This window comes from Microtus ochrogaster, linkage group LG9, assembly GCF_000317375.1.
Source record: "Microtus ochrogaster isolate Prairie Vole_2 linkage group LG9, MicOch1.0, whole genome shotgun sequence".
Lineage (NCBI taxonomy): Eukaryota > Metazoa > Chordata > Mammalia > Rodentia > Cricetidae > Microtus > Microtus ochrogaster.
Window position 1 is genome coordinate 25,177,931 of NC_022034.1, and position 15,633 is coordinate 25,193,563.

The window sequence follows — 15,633 nt, forward strand, 5'->3', positions numbered from 1 at the left end:
TAAAGGCGTGGCTTTGCCAGCTAGATCCAGTCCATTCCTTAGCTTTCCAGCCTCGTGGCTGAGGTACTGGATGTAGCCATGTTTATAGCCACAACTCTATGGCGTTTCAAGGTCCCTGCCAGCAAGCGAGCTTTAGCAGCCTGTGCTTGAAAACCGCACGAACCGCCTGCATAAAAGAGTCAGAGTTTGCCCTGGCAGGACAGCCCAGAAAGCCGGCATTTTTAAACGGTGTAGCTTTTTTTCCTGCTACGGCTGAAAAACGAAAAGCATGTGTTCAGCTTTTCATCAACACTGTTCAAGTGTTTCGTGGCAGGACCTCTTAATGAGCTGCACATATAACATTACCTGTATGCATATTATCTCAGGGCTGATCACTTGGTATTGGATAACCAATTTGGGGACCCTTCCATGGAGAAGATAATTTCTCTTATTCTTAGCCTTCCTCATTGTTCATAGTTCTTTGTCTAGAGTGGAGGCCTCTTGATCTTTCCCCCTTCCATGTTAGCATGCCCATTTGTGTCATTGTTCGGGTCTTGTTTAGGCAGCCACGTTGATGAGACGTCATGAATGTAACCTCTCTGACCTTTCTAGGAAGGACAACCTCACAGCAAACTTCCTGATCCTCTGACTCTTATATTTCCATCCCCTCTTCTGCAATGATCCCTGAGCCTTAGGTGCAGGAACTGTGCTGTAGATGATCAGTTGGGGCTGGGTACCACACAATGTCCTTTTCTCTGCATTTGTTGTGATTTTCTGTAGTGGTCTCTATCTGTTGCAAAGAAATGCTTCTTTGATGGGATAAGAAGAACACTTATCTGTGGGGTAATATTTAGAATGAAGTTGGAATTACGCTGGTTTACTAAAGTGGTTGTAGGTTCTCCTCTAAGATTCATGACTTCATTAGCCCCAGGTAGCAAACTAAGTTTACACCACCAGGCAGGATTTCCCTCTTGTTGAGCAGCTCTTAAGTCCAATTAGAGAGCTGTTGATGTCCATCAAGGTATGAGTGCCATTGTTGCACCCTGCGGATTATCGTGCCAAGCTGGCTACTGTTACGATCCGTGGGCATCCTAGTCAGGTAGGACTAGTGACTGCTTCCTCCCTTGGAAGTTTGCATGACACTTTCTGGTACAATGAGAACTGGTCAGCATAGAAGAGGCTCTCAGATGAGACCCAGCACAGGTCCTTTTGTGCCTATGTCTGAAGTGCATAGTATCTTCAGAAATAGGGACTTCCCTGCCACCTTTTGGAGGCAACCAAGAGTGACAGTAAAATTCTAAAACGTTTTGAGACTCATTGGACAACCTTGACTAACAGCTCCAAATAGGACTTCTCATACCTGGTGGAGGGGTTTTGTTAGCTGGTCTATGGCTCTTGGGCAGAGGGGTGACTAAGATTTCATTTAAACAAAACCAAATGTATAGGTATACCCAGGCATATTTTGTATTTAATTTTTATGCGAATAGATAATAATATGAGTATGACTTTTTTGAACATCCTTATTGTTATTTTACTTCCTACCTCTTTCTTCTCCCTAATTACTGCCTCCGTTTTTTCCATTTCCCCCGTCAAGTTGCCTGTTCCCTGCCATTCCCTTCTATATTGCTCCCCACTCCTGCCACGGTCACCCTTACTTTCCTGGTTTGCAGTGACTCCAGAGTAAGCACTCCCATCTGAGGAGACTTGGAACTAGGAATCAAAGATGAGAAAGAATAAGTGATGTTTGTCTTTCTGGGTCTGAGTTACATCAACCAATAAGATCTTTTATAGTTCCATGCATTTACCTGAAAAGTTCATGATTTCAATTTCCTTTACAGTTGAATATTGCATTGGTATCTGTCTCACATTTTTATTATCCGTTCTTCAGCCGAAGAACGCTTGAGCTGTTACCATTTCCTAGTTATGATGAATAGAACAACAATGAACACAGCTGGGCAAGCCGCTATGTGGTATGAGGTCAGGTCCTTTGGGCATATGCTAGCTCATGGTCAGTTTGGGATGCATTTCCCTTGTACACATTGATATGTCTATGATCGGGGTAGGTGTGCATACGTGTTTATGGGTGTGCTTGCACGTGTATGCAATGCCTATGGAAGTCAGAGGTCAAGGTCAGGCTTTCTAAATTATTTCTCTAACTTATATTTTTAGACAGGGTCTCTCACTGAACCTGGAGCTACAGACACTTGCCACTGTCCCAACTTTTATAAAATATGTTTACAGGGCCCATCCTCGGATTCTCACGCTCACAGCAAGTCCTTTATCCACCGAGTCATTTCCCTAGCTCTTCCTTGCATGTAGTTTTTTAGTTGGAGCAATCATTTTTTTTGGATAGGTAAGAAAACTAAAATCTAATTAAGATGAGACAAACTTTAGAGTGATGTGGGATTCCCCTCTGTATGCTATGAATATGTTTTGTTGGCATACTAAAAAAGCTGTTTTGACCTATGGCAAGGAAGAATATAGCAAGACAGGAAATCCAAGCAGAGATAGAGGAAGAATAAAGGCAGAGTCAGAGAGATGCCTTGTAGCTGCCAAAGGAGAAAGAAGTCAGAACCTTACCAATAGGCCACAGTCTTGTGGTGATACATAGATGAATAGAAATGGGTTAATTAAGATATAAGAGTTAGCTAGAAAGACGCCTAAGCTGTTGGCCAAATAGTGTTACAATGAATAAAATTTCTGTGTAATTATTTGGGTCTGGGTGGCCAGGAAATGAATGAGCAGTCTCCATCTACCTTAGTGTAATGCTAAATATACATTGAAAGCAAACCAGGAAAAACAGATTAGACAAAACAAAAAAGAACACCAGAATAGAAACAGGGAACTTTAAGGTGAAAGAAATAGAATGAACACTAACCAAGTAACAAGAAAATCTAAGAGAAATTCTAGAACAACATCTCCATTCTAGTTCATGTAATAGATACTGCCTGTAAGAAAATAAGAAAACAAAACTGGCCAGGCAGTGTTGGTGCACGCTGTTAATCCCAGCACTCGGGAGGCAGAGGCAGGCAGATAGATCTATGTGACTTTGAGGCCAGCCTGGACTAAGGAGCGAGTTCTAGGACAGAAAGGGCTGTTACACAGAGAAATCCTGTCTCCAAAAACCAAGCAAGCAAGCAAGCAAACAAACAAACAAACAAAAAAACCCCTCACCACAACAAAACCAACACAAACCTGCAGGTTTTAAAGGGACATATGCCTTGCCTCGGGGAGGCCGGGGACACCACTGTGGGTCTTTAAGTTAAGTTCACCGAGAAGACCTTTGGGAGCAGGTCAGAGGGGAAATAATCCTGACATCTTTGCCCGGCTTAGTCACTTGTTCACAACTTCAGCAAATCCTGTGGAGACCCAACCCCTCTAAAGCTATACTTAGGAAGGATTTCTGTTTTGTTTTGCTATAAAGTGAGTTAAGTAAAGAACTAAAAATAAAGACTGGAGTCTTGCTGGGAGTTGGTTAATTCGTCATTTAACTATTTTGGCTTTCATTTGTCCACTAATTACACAGAGAAGCCATTACGTTACAGATGCCAAAAAAGTGACTCCTCTGGAAGAAACTATAAACAATGAGGTGACTTCAGCCATTTGCTCCGGACTTCAGGAAGAGACTGGACATGGAATTCCTGAGTGTCACCTCCTCTTGTCCTCAGTCTTTTCATCCATCATGTGAGAATCTTTTATTAAACAGTAGCAACTTTCTCAAAAAAAAAAAAGATGGAATAAAAAGAAAGAAAGAAAATAAAAGAAAAAGAAGAAGCACCTCAGAAAAGAGAAAAAAAGTCAGCAAGAGTGACTGGTATTTTTAAACTACAGAGAGGGAAAATAGTCGGTAGGAACGATAAGACCTTGAGCTCTAAAGTCAAGGCTGCTTCACTTAAATGTACTTCTTAGAAAATTAGATTTGCTGAGGGGGAGAGGGAAGTTTCTTGCCAAAATCATTAAGGAAAACTGATTCTGAACATGTCTTAAAACAGAGCTTTTGGTAAACAGGAATTACCTATAAAGAAAATCAGGAAGGCGACGTGTTTCTTTTTATGAAGTTACATCCTGCCATAGAAAAGCTGGATCGGAAATAAAGACCGAGGCTTTCCCAACTGCATACCAACCCGGCCATTATTTCATCAAGGAAAATCTGAGCAAAAAGCTCAGCTCAGCAACGAGTGAAAACAAGAAGACCAACAGAGGTTTGAAATGTCCCAGGAAGCCAGACAAGCAATGGCTACTTCTAACCATCAGGAGAAAGGGTGCAAACACTCTCTGCTGTGTGGTTAGGGGTTTCTTTGTTGCAGGCCCCTCGCATTTCAGCAATACTTTCCCCTGACTTGTTCTGTAAAAGAAAGATATATGGGTACCCAAGAAAGTGAGACTAATAAAATATGATGTTGCTGTTGTTGTTGTTATTTGCTGTGCGTTTGCGGGGTCGTCTAGCGTTCCCAGTTTCTGCAATGGTACTTCTCTACTTTGCTCCTCACTTCTCTGATTTGCCATCGCCATTCTTGATACCTTCCCATTTTATCCTCCCACTCTCCCACTCTCAAAGACGAGGCTATTTCTCTGGAGAAATAGGTTCCCAAGGCTGCTAGGCTGCAATGGCAGGTGCCAATTTCTACTAGCAAAGTAGAAAGCAGCTCATAGCTTCTGCTCTCTCCTTTCACCCCACCAACTCCCAACTCCACACGGTCTTCAGATACACACCTCCTCCTCCAACCTCGCATCCTCTCGCACACCCTGCACAGCCCGCATGCCAGGATGCCCGCCACCACAGTAACGCTCAACCCACTCGGCGGCCCCACCCAGAGCCGTCCCGCCTCCCACGCGCGCACCAATGGCTACGGCCCTCACCTCCCAGAGGGCCCTTTGATAGGACAGAGCGATCTGACAGTCTCAGAGCATGTCCCGCCCCCTCTCGCACTCCTCGGGATCCGGAGCAACCCGAGCATCAGCGAGAGTAGCTGCGAGAAGCCGCGGCGGCGGCGCGTCGGTGCAGTTGCGCCATCTGTCAGGAGCGCAGCCGGCGGGGAGGGGGCTCCGCGGAGAGGAGGAGGGGTCGCCGTGCGCCGGGCCTCCGAGACCCGCCCGCCCTCCCGCCGGCCAGGAGCGCAGCGAGGCCGCCTAGAGCCGGAGCGCTCTGAGGACTCCCCGGGCGCACACAAAGCCACCGCCCGCGCCAGCCAGGGAGGGACCGGTCTGCCGGGCCGGGGACACCGGCGCCGCCCCCTCGGCGCTTCACGAGGCCCACGAGCTCCCGGGCCCCGCCGCGGAGCTGCCGGAGCCGCCGGAGCCGCCTGGGCCGCGCCGGAGGAGGGCAGAGAGAGGACCATGTGAATGTGCTCCGGAGCCGAGCGCCACGCCACACAGGTAAGCGGCCGGGGATGCGCGGAGCCGCGGGATGCTGCGGAGACGCCCGGCCCAGCGCCCCCGCATGGGCTGCCTCCGCTGCGGTCCCGCCGCGCAGCCTCCGGAGCGCCGAGCCCTGGGCTTCCCGCGACGCAGGACACGGATGCGGGGTGCGGCCCCGAGGCTGCGCGGGCACCGGGGTCTATTTCCTCGGCCACTGGCGGGCGCCGGGTGAAAAATAGGAATTGGCTTGGGGGCGAGGTTGGCCCAGCTCCGCCCCCGCCCTCCTTTCGTGGCCCCCGGCGGGGACCCGGGCTGTGTGTGTTGTTTTAATGTCAGGGATGATGTAATCACTTAATAATTGATGCCCCGTGCTGCTTTCCTCCCCACCCAACCCCTGCCCCACTCCTCCACCTCTTGGCCTCCTCCCTCGGCGGCCCTCGCCTTCCCCAGCGCATCCTCCTGCCTATTTCTGGAACCTCCCTTGCACTTCCCCCACCCTCCCCTTCACCCTTCCTGTGCCACAACCCACCCACCCTTCCCCTTTCCCCTGTGCCTGGCCTTCCCTCCTCTTCCTCTGTCCCCCACCCCTTCTGCTCTGTCAAGCTCGGTTTTCCTCCCTTCTCCAGTCGCTGGATTTCCTCCCTACTTCCCTAGGTCGGTGGATGGTTTTGTTTGGTCGCCTCCAGGCTCTCTTATCTCTGAGGCCACAGGCAGAAGGGACTGGCTAGAAAGAGGCCACCAAGCTTGGGTCCAGGAGGCGTTTGCTGGGACTCATTGGGAGGAGGGATAATAAAATCACCCATTTTGCCCCTCCTTCCTCCAATAAATCAGACTCTCTCAGTGTGTGTGTGTGTGTGTGTGTGTTGTGTGTGTGTGTGTGACACAAAGAGCCCTTTCAGTTCATAGAGAAGTACCCAGGGCACCATGCTTCTTGTTTCTCATCCCGAGGCCTTCCTTTTCTTTCTGATGAAGCTGTTGATCTCTTAGTCCTTTCTGCCACATTTACCAAAAAAATGAAAGCTCCTAGATCCGGGGCGGCAGGTGCAGGCATTTTGCTGTATTCACCCTCTGGTTGCAACTGCAGTTTTTTCTATTTAAGGGGGAGGGGGATTATCTCAGCTGTCTTAGGAGTTACTTTCAAGGAAACCTCCTCTCCTCCCCCTTTTCCCCCTCTTCCTTTTTTTGGGGATAGGTACTGATACCTGAGACAGGATAAATTGATGGAGGATCAGAAAAACATTGTTTCTGAGTCAGAATCAAACTGTTTAACAAGACTGAGGCAGCCCTTAAAGTGCAAGGCCGCTTTGCTGAATGAAGTCTTTTGAAATGTGCTCTGGTCTGCTCAGCAATGTTGCTCTGCCCCTTTTATTTAAGTAACCGGGGTTGTGGATAGAATAACACTGGGCTGCATTTGGAAGATCACTGGAGACAGCACTTGTTGGCTTCAAGGTTGACTTTGAATGCCCACGTCTTTCCATTCACCACCAAAGCAACTACAATACTTTTCCATCCTTTGTGCTCTGTGCCCCCGTCTCCGCCTCAGGAGTACCAAGTGTTCTTCACATGAAGAAACTCAGATCTCAGAGGAAGTGGTTTCAACTCTAAAGCTTCGGGGTAGTTAACAGGGGATGTGGATGTTTGAATTCAGAACCTGCGATGTTCCTCTGAAGGCGGAAATGTTAATGTAAATCTCAGGTTTGATATGTCCAGACTGCTGACCCGAGTTGTGGCTCCTTGGCTGTTGAAAGTGACAAAACTGTCCCAAGTCTGTTCTTTAGCTGTTTTAGCTGAAAAGTTTATGTTGCTGTACTCTGATGTTCCTTGTGTAACTTCTTACATTAGGAAAAAAAAAAAAAAGACAGAAGGGTTCATACTAAATGTTCTCTGAAAACAAAGGCTGATTTGTTGGGATACCAGACCCAGGAAGGAAAGTTGGTACGCAGTAAACGCACACTGTGCTGCCCAAGTTAGAGGAACTCACTAATAATAAGGTTGAACAGGAATGAGTGCGCCCTACTTTCCCGGGGTCTGGAGTCTCCAACCCCATCAGTTTGAAGTTGTTACCCTCCAGGCCCAGCACAAATGTCATCTCTCTTCTGAACCCTTCTCTCTCACAACTCCTCTGCTCCAAACAGACCACCAGGTCTCCAGATTTGTCTTCCAACGTCATCATCAGATATTGTTTGTCTTCTGTGTCGGCCATGAACTGGCCAGGAGCGCCTTGAGAAGAGAACCTAATCTGGCTTGTCTTGTTTTTCCCTCAAGTTATACTTTAGCTGGTGTTACTTGGTTACTTCATTTAGCGAGCAGCGAATGTGTATTAGGTCAGTGATAGATACCTAACTAACATGTGTTTTAAGTAGGCACATGCTAGCAGCTATAATAGGCCTGAAAACATAGAGCAGTACAAAACAAAAGATATTTATTCCTGCTAATGTGATAGTCCCCACTAGGTGTTTCTGTTCAGTAGATGGCTTTCTCCTATGCAGTGAGAGACTCTGGGTTCCACTCTTCCACCGTGCCATGGCTTTCCCTCGTCACCTGTTTCAGCTGATAGATTGGTGCGGAGGGTGCATCTCCCTTTAACGTGCTTTGGTCTGGATATAGGCAGTCTCTTGCCGTTCCATTATTTGACGCTGCTCTGTGGACTTTGATGTGGTCTTTTGCCTCAGAAGCACCTATCTTGGCCTAGTTTTCTATTTGGCAGTTCTGTAGACTCCAAAGAGTCCAGGGAGGATCCTTACAGATCATGGTTCCATTTAACTTATTTTCCTTAAGTAATTAAGAAAAGTAAAAAATTGGCACATGGGGACTGGGCAGCATGGACGAGGGAGCGAACATCGTCTGTCTGTTTGCTTAGGTTACTAAAGACTGAACTCATATTCCTGTTTATTCATTGATCCAGCTTTCTTTCATGATGATTCCTCTTTTAGTTGGGAAGTGAACTTCCCCTTTTCTCCGTCAGCATGTAGGACAGGTGAGACTTCACCAGCTGTCCTGGGGCTTTGCATCCAGCACATTGCGTGGAAGCTAAGTGTGCTTTGGGAGCTGGAGTGAAGGACCGCTAGCGTTCCAGAAGGTTCCCAGTCTCCACAGGCCTCAGCATTGTGGCAGGAGTTGTCTATATCAGTTATCACAGTTGATAATATATTTTTATTTTTGGATTGGCCATTTTCTTGTATTTTTCTTTTCTGCAAACACTGGCTCATTATGTTGTTTTGTGCAAGATAACAAAAAGATAGGGCGATGGCAATGAATACATGCCGAGTCCTGGTTCCTCAGAAGCCCACAGCCTACTAGAGGAGAGGACAGTAATAAACAGTGTTAACATTTATCGGACATTCACTGCATGTCATGTTCCACTTAAGCTCAACTTTGAACAATAATGATATGAGCCCATGCCTCTGATAATCGCCATTTTATAGATGGAAAATTACACATTTCAGTAATTCTTGAGTAACTAATCTAAAATCAAATTCCAGGGAAGTCAGGATCAGGCTCAATTAGTGTGGGTGGCTACAGTATCCTTGCCCTGTGCCACTAGGTGAAGGAGGAGACATATGAGAATGAGGATTGCTTAGCTGAGGGTTTTTTTTTTGTTTTTGTTTTTTTTTTTTTGGCAATTCACTGTACCAGGAAAAAAAAATATGCCCCAAAGTGACTACACAAACTGTTTAGGATGATGCAGCTAGTTCAAGACTAGGTGGGGGCAGTGGAGAGATGGACAGAGGGATAAGACAGAGCTGAAGGAGAAATTGAAAAGGGTTTTCAGGTACCCATCTTGAGTGCCGTAAGAGTCCCAAGTAGAGATGTGGCATGGATCACATTGCATTTTAGGAACATAACTTGGTCGTAGTGTGGAGCATGACCTGAGAGAGACAAGAGCCATCCCAGCAGAATTGTTTGCAGACTCTGGGAACAACAAATGCAGGTCCGAAAGGAAATGAGTTTGTCGAGACAGAGTGAGAAACATTGAGACAGAGCAGAGACATCCCTGAAAACGAGGTGGAGACCCGTAAGGGAACAGGGTGGTGGCTTCATTGTGGCCACTTAGGACTTCTGTGCAGACGACTGGGAGGGTCTGGAACTAGGGAAGAGGACTAAGATTCAAAAGTCAATCTGCTAGTAGCAAATTGCAAAATACTTGAAGCCATGGAATATATCCCTTGAGGAAGAATATGCCAATAGAATAGATGTGGCCAAGGTGAGCCCTGCCATAGAAATAGGGGTGCAGGCCCTCAGTAGAGGGTATCCCAGATAGGGGACAGGCCAGGGCTCGGGTGGGTAGTAGTAGCTGGAGCCAGAGATTTGGCCAGAGACAGGATGGAAAGTGCCATTGGATTTAGCATGGGAAGTTTGGGAACGTGACCGGTGAGAGTGGTAGCAGCCTTGGCTGTTCTCACCACAGATGTGTGCGCAGTCAGGCACGCCTGTACAGAGAATCCCTTGTAGAGTTTCTCAAGGTTGCAGGTCATGGAGCCTGGGGTCTTAAGGATCATATAGTTCAACATGCTAATTTCACATGAGGCAAAATGAACTCCAGAGAGAATTGGTAACCCATCCCAAGAGCCAAAGCCCCCAGGTTTTATGCCTTTCAGTTCAGGGGAGGAGTGGGGTAGAGAGCGTGGAGTTGAGGTGGGGTCCAGGTTTGGTCATCCCAGATGTATGACCTGATCTTTACTTCCATTTCTTTGTCTTTTTTTTTTTTAATATGTAGGATGGGGGTGGGTGGTGGATGCACATGAGTACAGCTGTCAGAGCTCCTGAGCTGGAAATACAGACATCTGGGAGTTGCCTTATATGAGTTCAAGGAGCTGAGCTAGGGTCCTCTCCAAGATCGTTATACATTCTTAACCTCTGAGCCTTCTCTCTGCTTCCATTTCTTCTAAAGCAGTGATTCTCAACCTTCCTAAAGCTGCAAGTCTTTAATACAGTTCCTCATGTTGTGATGACCCCCCAACCAAAAATTTCATTGCTACTTTATAACTGTAATTTTGTTAATATTCTGAATCGTAATGTAAATATCTGTGTTTTCTGATGGCTTTTTTTCTTGGTGTATTTGTTTTTTTTTTGTTTTTTTTTGTTTTTTTTTGAAAGAGTGTTTCTCTGGGTTTCCTGGAGAAACACTTTGGAGAGAGACCAGGCTCACCTCACATGCACAGAGGTCCTCCTGCCTCTGCCTCCTGAATGCTGAGATTAAAGGTGACCCCTGTGAAAGGGTCATTTGAACCCCCCATGGGTCACTACCCACAGGTTGAAAAACACTGCTTGAAATGGAGACTGAGTGAACTGACCAATGTGAAGCTCTTAAAAATCACACCCCACATATCAGTAAGCTGTGTGTTTACTGATAATCTATAATATGTGTATATGCACATACGCACACGCAAGTGCACACACAACCATTTAGAAAGCAGAGGTCATACTATGTATGCCCACGATCTTGAGCGACACCGTGTTTGTTTGTGCATGTTCATTGAAAATATATTGTGTGTACATTAGGAAAATTTAAGTGTTTTGAAAGAGATAATGGAAGACTGTCAGTCTCAGATCAAGAAAGGTTAGGAAAGGCAGGACATTTGCTTATGTGGTGTGGTTGAAATAGCATTTTTACTTTTTTTTTTTTTTTAAAGAAATGTAGCGGCTTCTTTATCCCTGAGAACAGAAACATAAAGGCATTCCGGAGTCAGCCCTGTAAAGGGTTTCTTTGTTTCCATCAGACAAGCAGAACTGTAACCTATTTACGCTTCAGTCCCTTGAGTTGGACTTAAGAATGTATCCTAATTCTGCAAAGGAAAAAGAAACTACAAAGTAGGAAAAACCATGCATTTGATTTCTGAAAAGAAAAAAAAAAGACTTGAGTTATTTAGAGAAATATGATCATCTTCGAGTTTTGTAGTCAAGCAAATCTAATTTTTAGCTCTTAAAACAACCTAAGTAGCCTCAACAACATTATCTCAATGGGCTTGGGTGACATGCAGTATAGACAGCTTAGGGATAAGTGACACTCTGGACTTGATTAGGACACAGTAATCCTAGAAGGATGTAAATTGAACTGGATTTATGGCCTAATAAAAACGTGGGAAGAAAAGATAATGCTTACTGACTCATGAGACTTTAACAGTGTTTGCTGGACTCAGAGTTGTGACATTTGGATGAGAATGCTTCTGTTGGTCTCCAGCTGGTTCCACAGGGCCTGCTCTGCACCTCCCTTGGGATGGGAGGCCACCTTGGTCTCCTGGGGTGCATCTAGGAAGTACAGATCCCATTCTGCATTAGTATGCCCACTCTCTCAAGCAACATCGTGCTGTGTTGGGAAAGCAGATGTTGGGCACCTATTGCCTGTAAACTTTTGTGAAAGAAAAATTATAGTATCAGAAAGGCTTAGCTCATCGCTTATTCCTGTTCCAAAACTTTTTCCTGAGAATTAACATGTTTTGGTCCTGTATCAAAAAATGTTGGTGATAAATAATGTGCACAGCTCACCACAGCTTCTCATTCTTGTCAGAATGTGCTGGCCAGATATCACCAGCCTTTTATTGAACCCTGGAGGCCTGTGCTTGCCATTCTACATACAGTCGTTTTTTTAAATCACAACAACTCCGTGTGGCAGGGACAGTGTTATTGTCCGCATTAGTCAAACGGGGAGACTGAGGCTCAAGCTGGGAGGTCACCTGTGCGTGTGTGTCACACAGCTAATAGCTAGCGAGGCCGGGCCTGGGTGCTTCCTCTTCTGAAGGCTGTTTAGACTTCACCTCTTTGCCTTTGCTCTGCAAAGGGAGCAGCCAGGCACCTCTACCCCAGTGTGAAAACTTCACCCCATGTAGCCACTGAGCACTCTTCCTCCGAGAAGTCCCCTTCACCCCTCCCTCACCTCAGAGCTGGCTTGCCACCCTCATTGTGGCCTGACTCATGCGTAGCAGAGGGAGTCAGATGGGTGGGGGACAGGGAGTACTGGACTTTTACAGCAACACATAAGCCCTTGGTGCTTAGCCAGGGTAGCATACAGTGCTATTCTATTCCATGACATGATTAGCCCCACTTGTCAAGAAAACCAAAGCAGAGTGGTTATGTGATTTTTGTCAAGGCTAAAAAGTGGCAGCGCTGGGGATTTTAACCCAGGTGGTCTGGCTCTGGTGTCTGTGTTTTCTTTTGCTTTTGTCTCCTCTCTCAAAAGAGATGGTGATCCCTAAGGGAGAGTTTGTGCCCAGCAGCTGCCAGGCCATACACAGCTACTGTATTGGACATCAGCCCTTTCATCCTTCCATCCACCCCTGCAGAACAGCAGACAGGTAACGAAACCAGAAAAGAACACTGTGTCAGTGATTGCAGAGTACCCGGGGCCCTGCTGAAAGGCCTGCTCCTAGGCCACTTTCTGATTTCAACGGGACAGCCAGGGTAGACCCCTTTGAAATCTCTGTAGCCCGGTGGAGACACGGGAATAGAGGAGGAGGAGGAGCTTCTAGAAGGCGTGGAGTACAGGGAGTGCAGTGTGGGAGCAGGTGTAGGAATTGTTGGAAATGACCCCTCCCACACACACACCCAGAGTTGGGGAGCCTTGGCCTCTGCCACAAAAAGACCTCTTGGCATTTTGGAGGTTTCTAAGTCTCTGCTCCTCTTGAATGCGCTTGTGGGATTTTATCTAGTGAATTCTGACTCTGTATTTTGTTCCGAGCTTCCATCTTTGAGGCACCCCAAAATAGCAGGTTTTTAGAAGTTGTGTAAGGAGTCCATCTGCTTTATATTGAAAAGTAGGGCTCTAACGGAACATTTTAAACAAGCCAGTTCTCCTTTCTCACAGCATAGCCCAGGGAACTTTCCCCAGTCCTCCCTTTAACCCCAGAAAAAGTGACCGGGTCTGTATGTCTGTGACAGCCTGTCCAGTTTAATCTCCACTGAGAGGCAAAAGCCCATCAGGAAGTTCCTTCATTTCCACACCTGTTAAAAGTCATAACGTTTTAAAGTCATAATGTTTTCAAATACTGACACATGTAAAATTTGATTTTTTTTGTTTTAATTTTATTTTAATTTCAGCACATGAGTAACATAAGAACGTTTTAAGAAGTGCTGGTTTCTCTTCACAGTTTCTCTGGCTATTCTCTCAGTTTGGAGGGTGTCACTTTGCTCTGGTTTATTTTCTCACGGAGAAATGCAAACCCAGCATCTTACCATTCTCAGATGTGGGCTCCGGAGCTGGCTTATCAGGAAACATTTTGCAATTCGTACCGCTTATCATCATCTCCTCCCTGACAGTGTTGCTCTGAGCCAGTTCATTGTCCACCTTGGTTTGGTCCTCCTCCTCGGAATATGCATCCTTCTGACTCTGGCTTGCAAAGATAGTTTGTTTCTGGATTAGTGGCTAGGCGTTTGTCCTTGTCAGCGAGAGCCAGTGTTAATGCTGTTTCCTCCCACGTGCTAACAGCCCACTGAGTAGGAGGCAAAAACCCAGATTCCTGAGCACGGCCTTCAAAGCCTCCACGGTCTCATGCATTCCCCTAAAGTTAAAGCCGGCTCACCTCACTCCTTAGCCAAGATGTCTGTCCACCCGCTACATCTTCAACACGGACAGACGGATCATGTGTTCTTGCGGTTAGTCCCCTTTCCCAGACCCCTAGTTTTCCTTTTCCCTTAGAATCCTTCCCGTTTGTCAAGGCCCAGCTGGAGTCCCAATCTCTTCGTTTTCTTACATTAGCCTTTTGTATCTCTCTGTTGCCTCCTAATACAGGATGTCTGGTGTTACTAGTTAGAACCTGACGTGAGAAATCGAAGGTTCAAAGAGTTTTGTGTCCTCTGGCAAGGTAACAACTGCTCATTTAGCTAAGACCCAGCTCTTCAATTTCCTGAACTTCTTACGCCGGACTCCTGTCTTTCCAAGAAATTGTTGGTCCTTTTTGTGCCCGCATAAAAAAGATGTTCCATCTTTAGCTCTGTCCACTTACAACTTATAGTGGTGTCCCTTATGAGTAGAAGTTCAGCAGATGCTTCTCTCGAAGAGCCCGGAGCAAGGTCTGGGGTGCAGCTGGTCTCCTGGATATCATGTTATTAGACCAGCACCTTCCTGAGCGTTGAGCTTCCGAGCGTTCCCTACTGACTCTGGAGCAGATGTAGCAGTTGGTCCTAGACTGCTCACGCCCTACTGTACCTTGAGAACGGCATGTGTTTAAAGAACTCTGCTCAGAAGTTTGAGCTTTTTGCTGAAGATTTCAGGCAGTCAGGAACGTGGTTAGGTCTTCCCCTCTGCCATGAGGGTCTCATCAGCATAGTTTGCAGAGGCAGAGGAGAGGTAACACACAGAGAAGAGTACACCACACTGCAGAGTGACACGCGGGACCAGGGAGAATAGGCAGAATGGTCCCACAGCTTGGAGAGGCTGGAAGCTATCGTAGTGAGCAGTGGAAGAGAAGGGGCCGCCTGGGTATACGTGTTGTGCCCTGCAGCCTCCCCACCCCGGACCTGCCCATTCCCAGACTTCACACTGGACTGCGTTGCCTCAGCCATATGGAAGGCAGCTTTGTCTGTGGGAGTACCTTCTCCACGTGGCTTCACCTGAAGAATCCCTTTTTCAGGGGAGGAGGAGGGTTTTATACCAGATTTAAGGTCCTGCAAAGTGAGGATCTGACGCTGTAGCTCAGCTTCAGCCTTTTTTCTTTTTTTCCTTTTTCTTTTTTGTATGGCTTTCAAAGGAATGGTAGGAAATGAGCTTTTTATAAACTGTTTTCCATGGTGACAGGAGGGACCAATCTAGTCATTTTTGTAACAAAAGACACAACAGCACAATGGGCGGTGTTTGTCAGGCGTTCCTTAGAAGCCCTCTGAACCACCTGTGAGCTGAGCCTGGGTTCTCATTAATGGCTTCCCCTAGCCAGCCCTCACCTGAGTGCTGGTTTCATCTGCCTGGGGGGTAGAAAGAAGAATGTTTTCTCTGGATGTAGGGCAGCTGCAGAAGCAAAAGGGAGCATGCCCGGTGTTCACTGCTGCTCGGACGTAGAGGTGGGGTGTTTTGCTTGCTTTCAGCGTGCAGTCTAGGATCTAAACATTTCCTGTCCCCTACCTTAAATGTAGGTGGTCACACACTGCTCTTCACCCTTTGTTGGCATCTAATGTCCCCGCTTGATTTATTTACCCAGTTTGTTTATCTTCAGCCACTTCTGTGTATGCCATTGTCAATACTGTCAATTTTAGTAGCACTGGTCTAAATGTGCAAAACTACAACAAGCTGTGACAGTGTTTTTGCATGTTTTCATTAATACTTCTTGATGGAGATGTGTCTTTTTTTTTTTTTTTTTTTTTTTTTTT

The 15,633-nt window shown here is 46.5% G+C and overlaps 1 protein-coding gene across 3 annotated transcripts in view; it reads left to right on the top strand.

Annotated features, from left to right (window-relative positions):
- Positions 1 to 5,284: 5,284 nt before the first annotated feature.
- The window catches only part of Fyn (FYN proto-oncogene, Src family tyrosine kinase), a 203,035-nt gene continuing 192,686 nt past the window's right edge, over positions 5,285 to 15,633 (top strand). For 2 of the 3 annotated variants that reach the window (XM_005363535.3, XM_005363536.3), the window contains exon 1: positions 5,291 to 5,355. The gene's annotated coding sequence lies outside the window, so the exon portion shown is untranslated. Of the gene's footprint in view, positions 5,356 to 15,633 lie in introns of all 3 variants that reach the window. The other variant, XM_026787496.1, reaches the window with a different exon arrangement.